Source organism: Sylvia atricapilla, chromosome 1, assembly GCF_009819655.1.
Source record: "Sylvia atricapilla isolate bSylAtr1 chromosome 1, bSylAtr1.pri, whole genome shotgun sequence".
NCBI classification, from domain to species: Eukaryota; Metazoa; Chordata; class Aves; order Passeriformes; family Sylviidae; genus Sylvia; species Sylvia atricapilla.
The window spans coordinates 108,852,440-108,866,728 of NC_089140.1; the positions used below are offsets into that span (position 1 = coordinate 108,852,440).

The 14,289-nt window shown below is 40.7% G+C and overlaps 1 long non-coding RNA gene across 1 annotated transcript in view; it reads left to right on the forward strand.

The window, feature by feature from the left end:
* Positions 1-846: 846 nt before the first annotated feature.
* The window catches only part of LOC136368246 (uncharacterized), a 198,689-nt gene continuing 185,246 nt past the window's right edge, over positions 847-14,289 (forward strand). The window contains exon 1 of the long non-coding RNA XR_010744811.1: positions 847-864. This is a non-coding gene — a long non-coding RNA (uncharacterized lncRNA). The remainder of the gene's footprint in view (positions 865-14,289) is intronic.

Here is a 14,289-nt window from a genome sequence, read left to right on the forward strand (position 1 = left end):
AGGCTATGATCTTATTGGCATCGTGAAGACCAGAGGTGTGGTGGGATGGCTCCTATGACTGGAGTACAGGAGGGAAGGGGAAGGGGAAGGGGAAGGGGAAGGGGAAGGGGAAGGGGAAGGGGAAGGGGAAGGGGAAGGGGAAGGGGAAGGGGAAGGGGAAGGGGAAGGGGAAGGGGACGGGGAAGGGGAAGGGGAAGGGGAAGGGGAAGGGGAAGGGGACGGGGAAGGGAAGGGGAAGGGGAAGGGGAAGGGGAAGGGGAAGGGGAAGGGGAAGGGGAAGGGGAAGGGGAAGGGGAAGGGGAAGGGGAAGGGAAGGGAAGGGAAGGGAAGGGAAGGGAAGGGAAGGGAAGGGAAGGGAAGGGAAGGGAAGGGAAGGGAAGGGAAGGGAAGGGAAGGGAAGGGAAGGGAAGGGAAGGGAAGGGAAGGGAAGGGAAGGGAAGGGAAGGGAAGGGAAGGGAAGGGAAGGGAAGGGAAGGGAAGGGAAGGGAAGGGAAGGGAAGGGAAGGGAAGGGAAGGGAAGGGAAGGGAAGGGAAGGGAAGGGAAGGATGCAGGTTCTTTAGGAAAGACAGGTAGGGAAGAGAAGAAGGTGGTGTTGCACTCCAAGTCAGTGACCAGTTGGAGTGCATGGAGCTCTGCTTGGGAATGAATGAAGAGCCAATCAAAAGCTTAATGGTCAAGATTAAAAGGAGAGCAGGGACAGGTGGTTTTGTAGTGGGGGTCTGCTACAGACCATGGACCAGGAAGACTGGAAGATGAGACCCTCTATGGACGGATAGGAGCAGCCTTGCATTCACAAGACCTGGGGGGACTTAAGTTGCCAGGATATCTGTTGGAGGGACAATTCAGGAGGTTTCTGGAATGGTGTCAATAGTGAATTCTTTCTCCAAGTAACAGAGGAACCAACAAAAAGAGGTGCTGTGCTGGACTTTGTTCTACAAACAGGGAGGGGCTTGCAGGGAATGTGAAGCTCTGAGGCAGTCATGAATTCGTGGCATTTGAGATTCTCATAACAGTGAGGAGAGTGCACAGCAAGTTCCCTACCTTGGCCTTCAGGCAGATTTTGGCTCTTCAGTCATCTGCTTCACAGAAGCAGAGAATAAAGTGCTGGAGGGAAGAGAGACTCCAGAACAATGGTTAATATTAAAGGATAATCTCCTCCAAGATCTGGAATGATGCATCCCAATGAAAAGAAAGTCAGGCAAGAACACCAGAAGGCCTGTGTGGATGAACAAGGAGCTCCTGGACCAACACAAACACAAAAAGGTAGTCAACAGTGGGTGGAAGCACGGAGAGGTAGTCTAGGAGGAATACAGAGAAATTGTTCCAGCAGCCAGCAATCAGGTTAGGAAAGCTAAATCCCTGGGAGAACTAAATCTGGCCAGGGACATAAAGGGAAACAACAAAATCTTCTATAGGCAAGTTGGTGATAAAAGAAAGGCAAGGAAAAATATAGGTCCTCCCACAAGAAACAAGAGATCTGGTTACCTGAGATACAAAGAAGACAACATTACTCAAGGACTTTTGGTTTCAGTCTTCATCAGCAAGTATCCATCCACACTACCCAAGTCAATGAAAGGCAGGAACTGAGAAAATTAAGAACTGCCATCTGTAGGAGAAGATCAAGTTCAATAACAACTAAGGAACCTGAAGGTGGAAAAATCCATAGGACTTCATGAGATACATCCCCAAGTCCTGAGGGAGGTGGACGAGGAAGTGGCTAAGTCACTATCCATCATATTTGAGAGCTTCTGGCAGTCCAGTGAAGTTGTCACTTATGGGAAAAGGGGAAACATAACCCAAATTTTTTAAAAGATAAACAAGAAAGATCTAAGGAACTGCAGGCCAGTCAGTCTTAATTCAGTGCCCAGCGAGACCATGAATCAGATGCTCCTGGAAACTGTGATGAGGGAAATGAAAAATAAGATGATTTTAAATGGGCCTTCACTAATCATGCCTGACAAATCTAGTGGCCTTCTACATAAGGTGCATAAGGGAAGAGCAACTGATATTATCCACCTGGACCTGTGCAAAGTATTTGACACTGTCTGGCACAACATCCTTGTCTCAAAACCGGAGAGACATGAATTTGATGGATGGTCAATTGGTCAATAATGAATTGGCTGAATGGTCACAAAGGAAAAAATTGTGGTCAACTGTGTCTTGATGTCTGCGAGGAGACCACTGATGAGTGGCATTACTCAAAGTTGATACTGGGAATGGCACTGTATAACATCTTTGTCAGTGTCATGGGCAGTGGGATCAAGTGCACCCTCAGCAAGTTTGCTGCTGACACCAAGCTGGGTAGTGAAGTCAACACAGGGAAGGGATGACATCCAGAGGAGCATGGACAGGCTTGAGAGGTGGGCCCAAGTGCAGCAATGCAAAGTGCAAGATACTGCAAAGTGCAAAGACCTGGATCAGGGCAATTCCAAGCACAAATACAGGCTTGGCAGAGAACGGATTAAGAGCAGTGCTGAGGAAAAGGACCTGGGGCTGTTGGTTGATAAGTTCAGCATGAACCAGCAACACGTGCTTGCAGCCCAGCCACAATTTGAACTGGTCAAAAGCAGCATGGCTAGCAGGTCAAAAGAGATGATTCTGCCCCTCTGCCTGCTCTTGTGAGACTCCACCTGGAGTCTCCAGCTCTGGGGTCCTCAGCATAAAAAGGTCATGAATCCATTGGAGAAAGTCCAGAGGAGGGCCATGAATATGATCAGAGGGCTGGAAGACCTCTCCCATGAAGACAGGTTGAGAGAGCGGGAGTTGTTCAGTTTGGAGAGGAGAAGGCTCCAAGAGATGACCTATAGCAGTCTTTCAGTGCCTGAAGGGGGCTGCAAGAGAATTGGAGAGGGACTTTTTGCAAGGGCATGTAGTGATAGGACTAAAGGGAATGGCTTGAAACTGAAAGAAAGTTTAGATTAGATATATAAGAAATTCTTTATTGTGAGGGTGGTGAGGCACTGCAAAAGGTTTGCCAGAGAAGTTGTGGATGTCCCATCCCTGGAAGTGCTCAGGGACAGGCTGGATAAGGTTTTGAGAAACCTGGTCTCATGTAAGGTTTCCTATCCATAGCAGAGAGTGTAGAACTAGATAATCTTTAGGTCTCTTTCAAGTCAAACCACACTGTGATAAGAGGCCTGCCATTAATTGACAAAAAATGATAGACACAGTTACAATCAGGTCATGGTCCAAAGGTGGGAGGGCAAAAAGAGTATATATGGTTAGCAGAGCTTCCTATCTTTGCAGAACACACAGTACCCTCTGTGTTGCTTCCTGGAGTTGCACTCTCCCAGTCAATTTGAAGTCAATGCTTGGCTGAAGTAGACTTAGGTTTCACACACCTTTCTAAAGCTGGTTTGGCAGACTTACACTTCTCAGGTACACAGCTGAATCAGTGGATGAAGCGTTCTGCCTTGCTGGAGTTCAGCTTATCCCCTTGGATGTGGAGTACAGAAACTGTTTATCACTCAGTTTCCTGAGTGACTGGTTGTTTTCTTAGGTGTGTGCCAGTACTCAGTGCACTATAAAGCCACACCTCTCCATTTTCACCCTCTCATTCCTTGTCTAATTATGTGTGCACTGTCAGATCTTGTGAAACCAACTGGATAACTTGCTAATATCATGACAATGCTTCCTTCTTCTATTTTTTGTCATTATTGTTGAGGCATCAGTTTTATATTTAACAGTGATTGAGACATTTTTAGTGTTTAATCTTTGCTTCTGACATCATTTATGCATCAGAGCCATAAAGGTATAAACCGCTGGTAATGATTTACATTTTACAGAACTAAACACTAGTGTGAAATCCAGTATTTGAATATTTGTTCTGAAAACCTGCATTTGTTTTGTTGCCTTCACCTTCCCATCCTTAGTCTTTTTGTAAAAGAAACCCAAATGGTTTCAAAGTGCCCTGGAAGCTCAAACATGGCATGTGGGAGGATTGTGTGTTTTTTCTAAGTTTGCTACAAGAGGCAGCTTTCTCTCAAGAAGTTCAGAGCAACCCTAGCTGAGAAACTGATGCAGAGGAAAGGCAAGGAGGGGGATGACTGTGAATTCAGTGAGATGGCAGACAACTTAATTTTGCCTAAGTTGCATAAGTATCTCAACACCTTTTGGCAGATGCAAGGTGCTTATACATTCCCACCACACTGACTGATTTCTGAATGTGTGTTCAAGTACACAGTCATGTTTCATGCATGGATTAGATATGCCAATCTAATAGATCCAATAGATCAGAGACAGCACCTCTGTATCTTCCTTAGCAGCAAGGGAGCTCTCCTCAGTGATGACACCAGAAGAGGAAGCTGGGGGCTGGGAAGGATGGAGGACATGGAAAAGATCTGGAGAATGAAAATCCCCAATGCAGGTACCAGGGGAGGACCTACCACAGTGACAAAGTCTGCCCTAAGGGACGCCTCTGAGGCACCCCCTAGACGCCACAGGGCTCAGTACCAATCCCTGCAAGCATTGCAAATCTGCACTGCCACTGGGGACATGTATCAGACACTAGATAAAAAATAGACACTTTTACATTTGTATGGCTATAGTCTGAAACAGTTTAGCCAAAATGCCGTGCAAACAAAATTAGAAAAATCCATATCTGCTAGTTTTAAAGGGTTTTCTAGATGCAACTTTCCCACATAAACCAGAAGGAGGAAATAGCAAAAAACCCCCAACCAACCAAGCAAAAACTAGATTAGTCAACATGCAGAATACCTGTTTCCCTAGATTTTCTCATATACCTAGAATCCTTGTTCAAATTATTTAAACTAAGCATGGTTAAAAATTTTCATGTGTCCTTTAGATATCATAAACAGTGTGAGTGAGCACTTGGCATCATCTGCTCCCCCTGTGCTCAGAGGCAGCACTATCATCATCATGGGCGTTGGGAGCTGTGGTGTCTGTGAAAACTGTGAGTAGACAACAGAAAGCAGGGAGTGTTCCCAGGTGCAGTAAAAGATGTGTTAATTAAACTGGAGAGCAGTAGGATCTGAGGCTTTTCAGAGGGGCAGTGTCCATGTGATGGTGACCAAACCAGAAAATTGGAAAAACCAGTCTCTTAAGATTCAAAACAAAATAGATCTGGATAAAATGCAGAACTTTATAAGAAATCTAAATCTCTGCATTTTATACACAATTAAGGCAAATTAATAGACAAAAATTTTTGTAAGAAGTATCTTTAAAATGAAACTTCAATAAATACCAAAGTGGATATTTGCTTGCAGAGAATCTTAGCCGTACATGTAATCCCAGTAATTGCTTCCTTTTAATTAGGCTTGTAATAGGTACCCAACCCAGTCTAGATGTTCTTCAGCAACTTGTCTGAGATGTCCATGGGCCAGATTGCAACAGGAGCTGACAGAAGAACAATGGAATAACACACCGTGAGCCTGCCCATCATCAAGTGACCAGCACAAGGGTTGGTCACATCTTCAGCTCACACAGAGCTTGGAACTCAGGCACTGAAAAATCCCACCTGGCTAACTAAGCGCCTGCACAATAAAGGCACCACAGAGTGTGATGCTAGAAGCACAGTCACTTCAACTTTCTCAGGAGTCAGGAAGAGCCATCTCTGGAGGCTCATTTTTGAGCTGTCTGGAGCAGGTGACACTCTACTGACAATAGAAGCATTTGTGATGCTTAACTTAGGCAGGTTACATGAACCTAGGCCTTGGAGGGAGATAAGGGAAAGCTGGTCCACAAGACAGGTATGATAGGCATGGGAAATAGTAGACAGACAGCTTATTAAATGCTTCTCCAGCCTCAGGTGATCCCCTTTAGGCCCTGAGGGGATTTTATTTCTTGGATGGACTCAGAAATGTGACAAATCTCTACCACCTGCTCTTCAGCAGAGAGTTTGCAAAGTCGAACAGACTAGACAAGTGTTCAAAAGTACTTGTGTCAAGAGAATAAATTAAAAGCCTGATTCACATAATTTAGGACTACAGCTTCATGGATCTGGATTCAAACCTCCTGTAGAGATGCTTCTTGCTATACTATATGTGGGGAAACCCATTTCACTTACAGAAATAGTTTTCCCCTCGTGAGACCTATTCCAAACTTCAGGAAACTCAAGTATATCCATTCCCATTAATTCAATAATCTCTGGGTCAGTCACTTCCCAGAGATGAAAGAGAGAATCCAGAACAACTGGAGAGATAAAACAAGCTTTATTATCTTTATTTCCAGCAATGCACCACATTAATTCTTAATGGTACATAATGATGGTTATTTACAAGGAAGGCTTACTCTTGATTAAAAGACAAGTTTAGTTGTCATTCTTAGAAGGTATGCTCTTTATTTTGTTGTGTAAGGCCCCATCGTTCTGTAAGATGCCAGTAAATGACCTGGAGAAGGTGACTGATGAACAGCTACTTATTGCTCTCATAACAGAGTGCATTCAGTGAAATAATCAGTCCTCATGTTTAAAACAACAGAAGGAAGAACTTTTTCACATTGCATCTTACTAAATCTGAGGAACTCACTGCCACAGGGGGTTTTGGTGGTATAAAAGTGTTCAATTAATGAAGAAAGGTGCATCAAACAATGTTAAGTATAGCTATATGGATGCAATTTCCAGCCCATGAAGTTCCTAACCACCAATGACCCTCTTCCATGAGTTCCTTTCTGAACTTGGTTATTACAGAAAGCAATTGCTGTTGGCCACTCTCAGACTCAAGGTGTTCAGTTAAAGGAAACTATGGTCTGATATCTACGGCTAGTGATGTATTTTTATGTCATTAAAATGACACAGTATTTTTATTAAGACATCTTCTCACAAGTTCAGTATGGAAGCACAGAATACAGAAGGATCCTCAGCCAGACATAATACTTTACAGCCTTTATCTGAAACATAAAAAGAGTTCAGATACCAACATTATTAGTGCTCATATAAAACCAGAAAATAACAATGCCACTATGCTAAAGAAGTTGATGTGTAATATGTTATGTAAATAAAATGTAAAACAGAAGTATTACATTATGAAAAATATTAAAATGCATATTCCAAGGCTTAAGCCTGGCCATTGGCTTTTTCACCCAGAAAATTAATTAAAAAATCTGACATCTTAAAACATTTTAATTTTATCCAGCAATTTTCATGTTTAATTACTAATTTTTAATAAAGCACTGTATTGTAGAGATGATTTTAACCTTACTGGTTACTGTTGCCAATGGCAATACTGTAATGATGATTGCTAAACCCCATGGCTTCCACTTTCTCATTGATCCCTAACACCCAGATGCAAGCTACACCACAAAAATATGCCTTGAAAAAAAAGACATGGGTGTCCATGTACCAAAACAATTCAGAGGGGCAGGGCAGCACCTGAAGTCACTATCAATGTCATGACTAAGATGGTAAAAAACATCCAAGCAAATGGCTACCTCTTCAGGGACCCAGTTCATACTTGAATAAGGCTGGATTCAGAATATCTTTGTGCTATTAGTCATGCAATTCACACAGCAATCACTGCCTGAGCAGTCAGATTAGACAAGAAACTGCATGCTTTGCTTGTAGCTCACATACCTGGGCTGTATAGTCAGTTGAAAAGAAGCGATCACACTCCCAGTAGTGTCCTGAGAGCTGGTTTGTTAGTGCTGTGGAAGCTCAAATGCTCCCTGCTCCCAATAGACTCCCCAGAGAGAGAAGCAGATGAAGATTGCTGATCATGCCTTGCAGCAGCACCTACAAATACCTTGTCATTGTATAAAGATTGCACTGTATAAAGACATCCTCAGACATACCCCCTTAATCAGAGTACGGGCTCTAAGGGCTAGAAGGAAAGGCACTGCTTTACTTTCTCTCATCTCTCCTTCCTTTCTTCCCAGGAAGAACCACAGGTTGAGAGATGAACTTTCCTCATACCATGTTTGAAGGCATTGAGAGGAGCATTCAGCCAGCAATACTGCTACCCCTCCTCTAGCTCCACTGCAGTGAGAGCTGGACTGAGCAGGCCTGTCTGTCTGTCTGTCTGTCTGTCTCTCATATGTCCGTCCTGCTTAGCAGTTTTCAGGAGGAAGGAAACACATCAGGGTGTCAGAGATAAAACTGTGTTCCTACAAAATGGACTTTGAACCAAAATAGGAATGTGACGTCTCATGGCAAGATGGAAAAAAGTTGAAAGTAAAAAAAGGATGAGAGCGCTATGCTTCAGGAGTTTACTTGATTTTGGGTACTGAAAGCAGTAAGATCATCAAAAATATTGTTCAGGGTTTCAAATCCATGAATATTTTAATATAATATACTTAGAGATGGTGAGGGGTTTTGTGTTAGTTTAGACATACATTCCCAGCTCATTTGGGGCCTGAACACGAATTTGGAATTATACATAAAAATATATATGTGTGAATATTTATCTAAAAAATCTGAATTATCCTGTCACAAATGTTGAGCTTCTCAGGCTTATACCTAGACTTTATCCTTGCTATTATCTTCTTATCATGGACAGACTTAGCAATTCAGCTGAGAGAGGAAACTCAGAAGACTGAAGCAGGGCTCCAGACACAGTTTTATAGCTTTGCCCTTTTTGCCCAGGCATGCTTCTGCTGTTCCACTTGTTTATCTGAAGCTAAATCTGTTGAAAATAATACCTAACTTTTCACCATCTAAATAAAATTCACCTTTAACTACCATAAGTATAAGGGTTCATGCTTTAGCTTTACAAGCCAAGGTTTTATAGTTGTTGGTTTGTTGTGAGTGTTTGGGGTTTTTTACTGACTGCTGAAAGTAGATTGCTTAAATCATCTTCTTTTGAAGTGATGCTGTGATGCTGTTTCCCTACATGGTTTTCTAATTATCAGGCCTGATTTTAGCAGCACTGATCTGGTGGTGCTTGACAGGTTTCAATGTCATGCCATTTAAATGCTTGGATGTGACTTCACAAGTCTGTTAGTTGTTAAGAGTTTTTAGAGATATTGCTTAAAGTTCAGCCTCTGTTTGTCATAAAATTAGTCCTGAGTAGCTCCACATTGTTCCTATGCTCCTAGATCTTTATTTTCTTGGCACTTTCTCCCTTAAATCTTTGTCAAGAACTGAAGTTCTCTTCTTAATCTGTAAGCAGGACAGCTCATGAGATTTCTAATTTTTTTTTTAGTTAAATAAGATATACTGTAAAAGCAAAATTTCCAAATTAATATTAGAGTTTTACTCACTAGGCACTGAAAAACTTGGTCTAGACAGCAAAATATAGAACATATTTCAAACATTATTCCAAAGCTTTATTTATCCACATTGCTTTAGCCATCTTACTCTTCCCCAAACTAATCTTAACTTCCCTTGCAGGTACTTTACTGTATTTTTCTGGTTACCTGGCATTTTTTTTAACTTCTGGGGAAAAAAAAGTGATTTTTTGGCATTATTTAAATGTCAGAAGTGTAATCAGATACTGCTAATTATCTTTCACATAACACTAATGATTTAAAAAATTGAAATAAAAAATTAAAGATATAATAATGTTAAAATATTTTCAATATAAATAGTAGATTGTTTCTAGTTTCAGATGGATGTTTCACTAACATTACAGTACCTCTAGTTTTGACAATCTTTCATTATTTATCTAGCTGCCAATATGCCACAGGTTCTAGAAAGAACAACTTTTCAATAGCTTCAATGAAGTAAAGTGTTTTACGAAATAATTCCAGAAGCATATGGGTTTGTTTTTTTAGAAAACTGCTTTTTTACTTTTTCATGTGTTTTAAGGGCAGAGACTGATTGCCCTCCAGTGCTTCTGAAGTCAAACAAATAGCAGTGTTCCCTTTGCTCCTCAATTGTGAGTGTAGTTCTCTATCTCCAACCCCACATCCAAATAGAAATTCGCATTGGATTATATTCAGATCTTCAAAATGCTGTCAAAACATTGTCACAGCACAGGGAAATATACCAATTTCACCCATATCCAAAGCAAGTCAGGCAAATTATCAGCTGAGATACATTTATAAATTGGCTATTCTTCATATAAAATTGTTAGATCAATGTCTTTGACTAATAAAATGGAAGTTAAACGTGTGTTGTAGGTGATGTTTTAAACATTATGTTTATAAAGCAGTAACATAACCATTTATTTTGCACTCACATGACCTTTGTTTACTGTCTGAATTACACAGGTTTCCTCTCTCCTATTGTATCAGAGGTATTTAGTTTTATTTCTTTATTTAGCAAACTAGGAGAAAGCAGACCAACGTACAGGCAGCTCTATTCTTACATGCAGCATCACAGATACAAGCAACTTGCAGAAAGGCAGCACACAGCCTGGACCAGTCTAACTTTCTTATCCTAAGACCATTTTCTCCCTCGAGTAAGGAATGTGTACACTTCTTGTTTGGTTTCAGTTCCTGGCTCCAAGGATGCTTCCCTTCATACCCAAACATTTTCCAAAAAAAGCAGCTCCAAAATCACCATCACAGGCCAAAGGCAGTGAAGGTATGGATTCATGATGACTTTGCTAATCCTACCAGGAACAAAAGATGTTCACCTCCCTTTATACGAACCATAAGTTTCTAGGATTATTATTTTCTGTGATACCTGAGTAAAAATTGCAAAATTTTCTGAACACCTCTTTTGTTTTGCTTAACTTTGAAGTAAGAGTTAGGCCAATGCTCATGTTGGATACATTCAGAATTTCTCTCTGTACCAGGAGGCCATTGCCTTCACCTGTCTCCAGCACTTCTGCATCCTGCTCAGAGCAATGCTCCTGGGACTCTCTGTTGCTCTGTCTGGTGAGAGTGAGATAATATCAAGGCAGAGTCCGCTCCCCACAAACCGATACTCTTCCACCAGAAACAAAAGCAAAATCTAGTCTGGACAAATACTAGAAATCTTTTATACACAACTGCACCTACTGTTCTGGAGACCCAGGTTTCTACAAAGCCAAGGCCAAGCATCCTTAGATCTTGCTGAAAGGAGTGACAGCAGCTGCATCTGTTTTCTGAAAACCAAACACAGAAGTAATCAATCAGCAGTAAAATCTAGAAAAGGAAATTAAGGCGATCATCATCCCCGTCTTTAAAGGAATAATTTGTGCGATTGGCCACTACGTATTAAACTCACTACCTGAGCAAAGATCTCTTTGATCTTTACTGCTCCTGGATTGCTACAGCATTCTAGAGCCTATTTGATGTCTATTGCCCTGCCTTCAGGTCTTCCTTTCTAGGCACTGAAGATTGGCTAAGTAAACTCAATGACAGAAAAGAATCTGCTTAGCCTCTTTTCCTCTAAGATGTAAAGGAAGTGAATAAGCTTGGGACAATTTCAGTAGTAAGTGAATTCTACCTTCTTGATTAAGTCTTCCTTTTTAGGAGATAATAATGAATGACGGAAGATAGCTTTGGAGTTGGAGAGAGATGGGGAGGGCTGTATTGTCCAAAGAATTTCTTGAGTTTCCAAGATGATATTGAACACTGCCGGAGAACTTCTCTGGTCAGCACATCGTGTATTCCCTGATACCACCTCCCAGATGCTGCCATGCCAGTGAATGTTTGATTTTACACCAGAAGTCTGTGCTCTGTCACTGCAGACCTACCTTACACAGAAAACTTAAGGGAGTAGCATGGTTTGGACATGGATCTTGGAGAGTTCCTGAGTGGCGCAGGCAGGCCCAGGAGCTGGAAAGTACTCCCATGATTATAACAGCAAAGAGATGGCAAGACTGTCTTTCAGTGGTGGGACTCACCATTTAGGGGGAGCTGTGGCAGTAACTCATTCAAGCATCCACATTCTGCACGCAAGCCTAGACCCTACTGCAAACCCCTCTGCCACTGAACTTGGCTTCAGGAGAAGATGAAACTCAGTAGCTATTCATTAAAAAGAAAAGGAAAAATGTACCCCAGAATGGGGGAATAAGAAGGCAGCTAAGAGATGCTAAATGCTTGAAAAAAAGCAGGTGACTGACTGCCAGTCAGAGCTCTTGTGAATCCAAATATTTTTCTGTTGCTGTTGAATCCAAAGGTTTGACAGAGGTGACAGGCATAATCTCAGAATGAGCAATTTTGTGATTGTATTGCTCTAGTCATACTTATTTCTGCACACTTTTTCTTATATACATTTTCTAGTTTAGTTGCAAGGCTCCCTTTCTGGTTATATTCCTAGGTTTACCCCACACATTTTCAGAAAAAAACATTTTTATAATTGTAATTATTATTATTATCAACACTCACTAGCAGCAGTAATCTGAGTGTATGGGCTGCAAAAATCATCTATTCTGAAGAAACTGAAAATTGCCTTTGGGATGATCCCGCCAAAACCGAATTTTAACATTCAATTTTATTCCCAGACAGATGGGTTGATAATATAATGAGAAAAATTCTTTTGGACTGATATGTATGCTCAGCAATCTAAAATAATACTGACAGGGGAAGCCCATACCGCATAAAAGTTTTCCCTGCAAAAAATGTGGTCCTGCTGATATTTAAGTGAGATTCCCAAAATATATCAAAACATAAGTATATGATGAAACAAAAACCCGTGTATAATAAGCATTGCAAAGTGTGTCTGTGTGCCTTACCCGTCAAACAAGTCCCAGGAGCTTCAGCTCTGTAAATGTAAAATAAGGTATATCAGAGGTGAGTGCATTGCCATATGCCACTTATAAGTTATCTTCCAGTGCACCAGGTGAGACAGAGTCCTGCCCTTACTTTGCTGAGATATTTCAGACAAGTCACTGCATCTTGCTGTGCCTTGGGTTCCTCATATGAAAACAAAGTGAATCTTGCCAACATCCTTACACACTGCTTTGACAGAGCACATGGCATTTCCCATTTGCCTTCTCTTCCTGTTGCAGAAACTCTCCTTTATAACCTTCCACATAGGTCTGAATATAACACTAATAATTATTAAATTATTAAAATAATTAATATAATTATTAAAATAATAAATAAATATAATATTTAAACACTAATAATATTAGTGTTTAAAATAATAAAATAATTCAAATCCACATTTCTGGATGTTTGCCAGAAAACAGAGTTCAGGACTTAGGCTAGATTTCTCTTTCAGAATGGAGGTCTTTGTTAACCTAAGTATGACAGATTCTTCAGGTAATTGCTGAGTAAACATGCTTCCTTTAATCAAGAGGGTAAAGCTACAGCAGAAAAGTTTAATTGTTTCTGTTGTTGGAGTTTTTCACTTCCCACACAGGAAGGTTAATTTGAGAGTGCAGTATTAGGGTGTGTGTTCATTATTATCTCGTGTAGATACAAGACCCTCGAGGGGGAAATTGCTCATTGCTGACCTGGATCAAAAGCCTCCTCTCTGAACCCCACAACAGGGTATGCGTCATATTGGGGACTTCGTGCCAGCAGGGGTGCAGGACCAAATATTGTCCTGTAAAATGTTCAGAAAGCTGACTGAAATGTGTGTATATGTATTTATCTGAAAGCAGAGTGCATCAAATATGGATGAAGCAGGTTTGAAATCAGCTGCAAACTTGGGCTTTTGCAATCTTGGAGACCCATTTTAAAAAAGTGACTCAAGAACAGTGTTTTAAAAGTAACAAGACCACTGCCATAGAAAAAGGGTGCTTTCAGAAGCACTCAAATACATCAGCTAATTCCTGAAAATCGGAGTTACTAGGATGTGGACTCTTATCTGGCTCTGTAATACCAGTAGGTGACTTACTGAATTTTCAGATACCAAAAAACAATTGAAAAATCTTTCCATGAGAATAAAACTTTTAATCAACTGTATTATACACCAATTATATTTTTAATTATGTATCTTTATTTCCAAAATTATCTATGGTCCTTTCCTCTACTGTTTTGTAAGGTGTTAACAGGGATAAGAGAAAAAAACATAAAAAACCTTCATCCAGAATATAAAGGAGAGAAAAGCACCAAGAGTACAAAATGACTGATAGGTGGATGCCACTAGTACTGTTTTATTAACTCTCAAATTCCAAAATGGTAATTATCAGCAGATCAGTATTTCTTCTTCAAGCTGCATCAAACTACTGTGCATTTTTCAGTCATTTTCATTTGGGCTAAATATTTTTAAAACATTATAAATGTTCAAATTGTATTTTTGAGCATTTATTTGGAAATCCTATTTGAAATTTCAGGACAAGTTTTCCCACTGAAGAATAGTTCTTATTTATCTTTTCTCATAAGTCCTTGTGCACTTTTCATAATGAGGAATGGCAAAGAAAAATAGAGTGTAAGAGATGGTGCTTTTGTTTTCACTTCTGCTGGGACTATTGTTTGAGGCATTTAATCATCTTTTGTAGATCAAATTATCTTCTGTTATAATTTAAAAAATTTGACCGAGCAAGGGATATTTTGGTCTGTAAAAGAACATG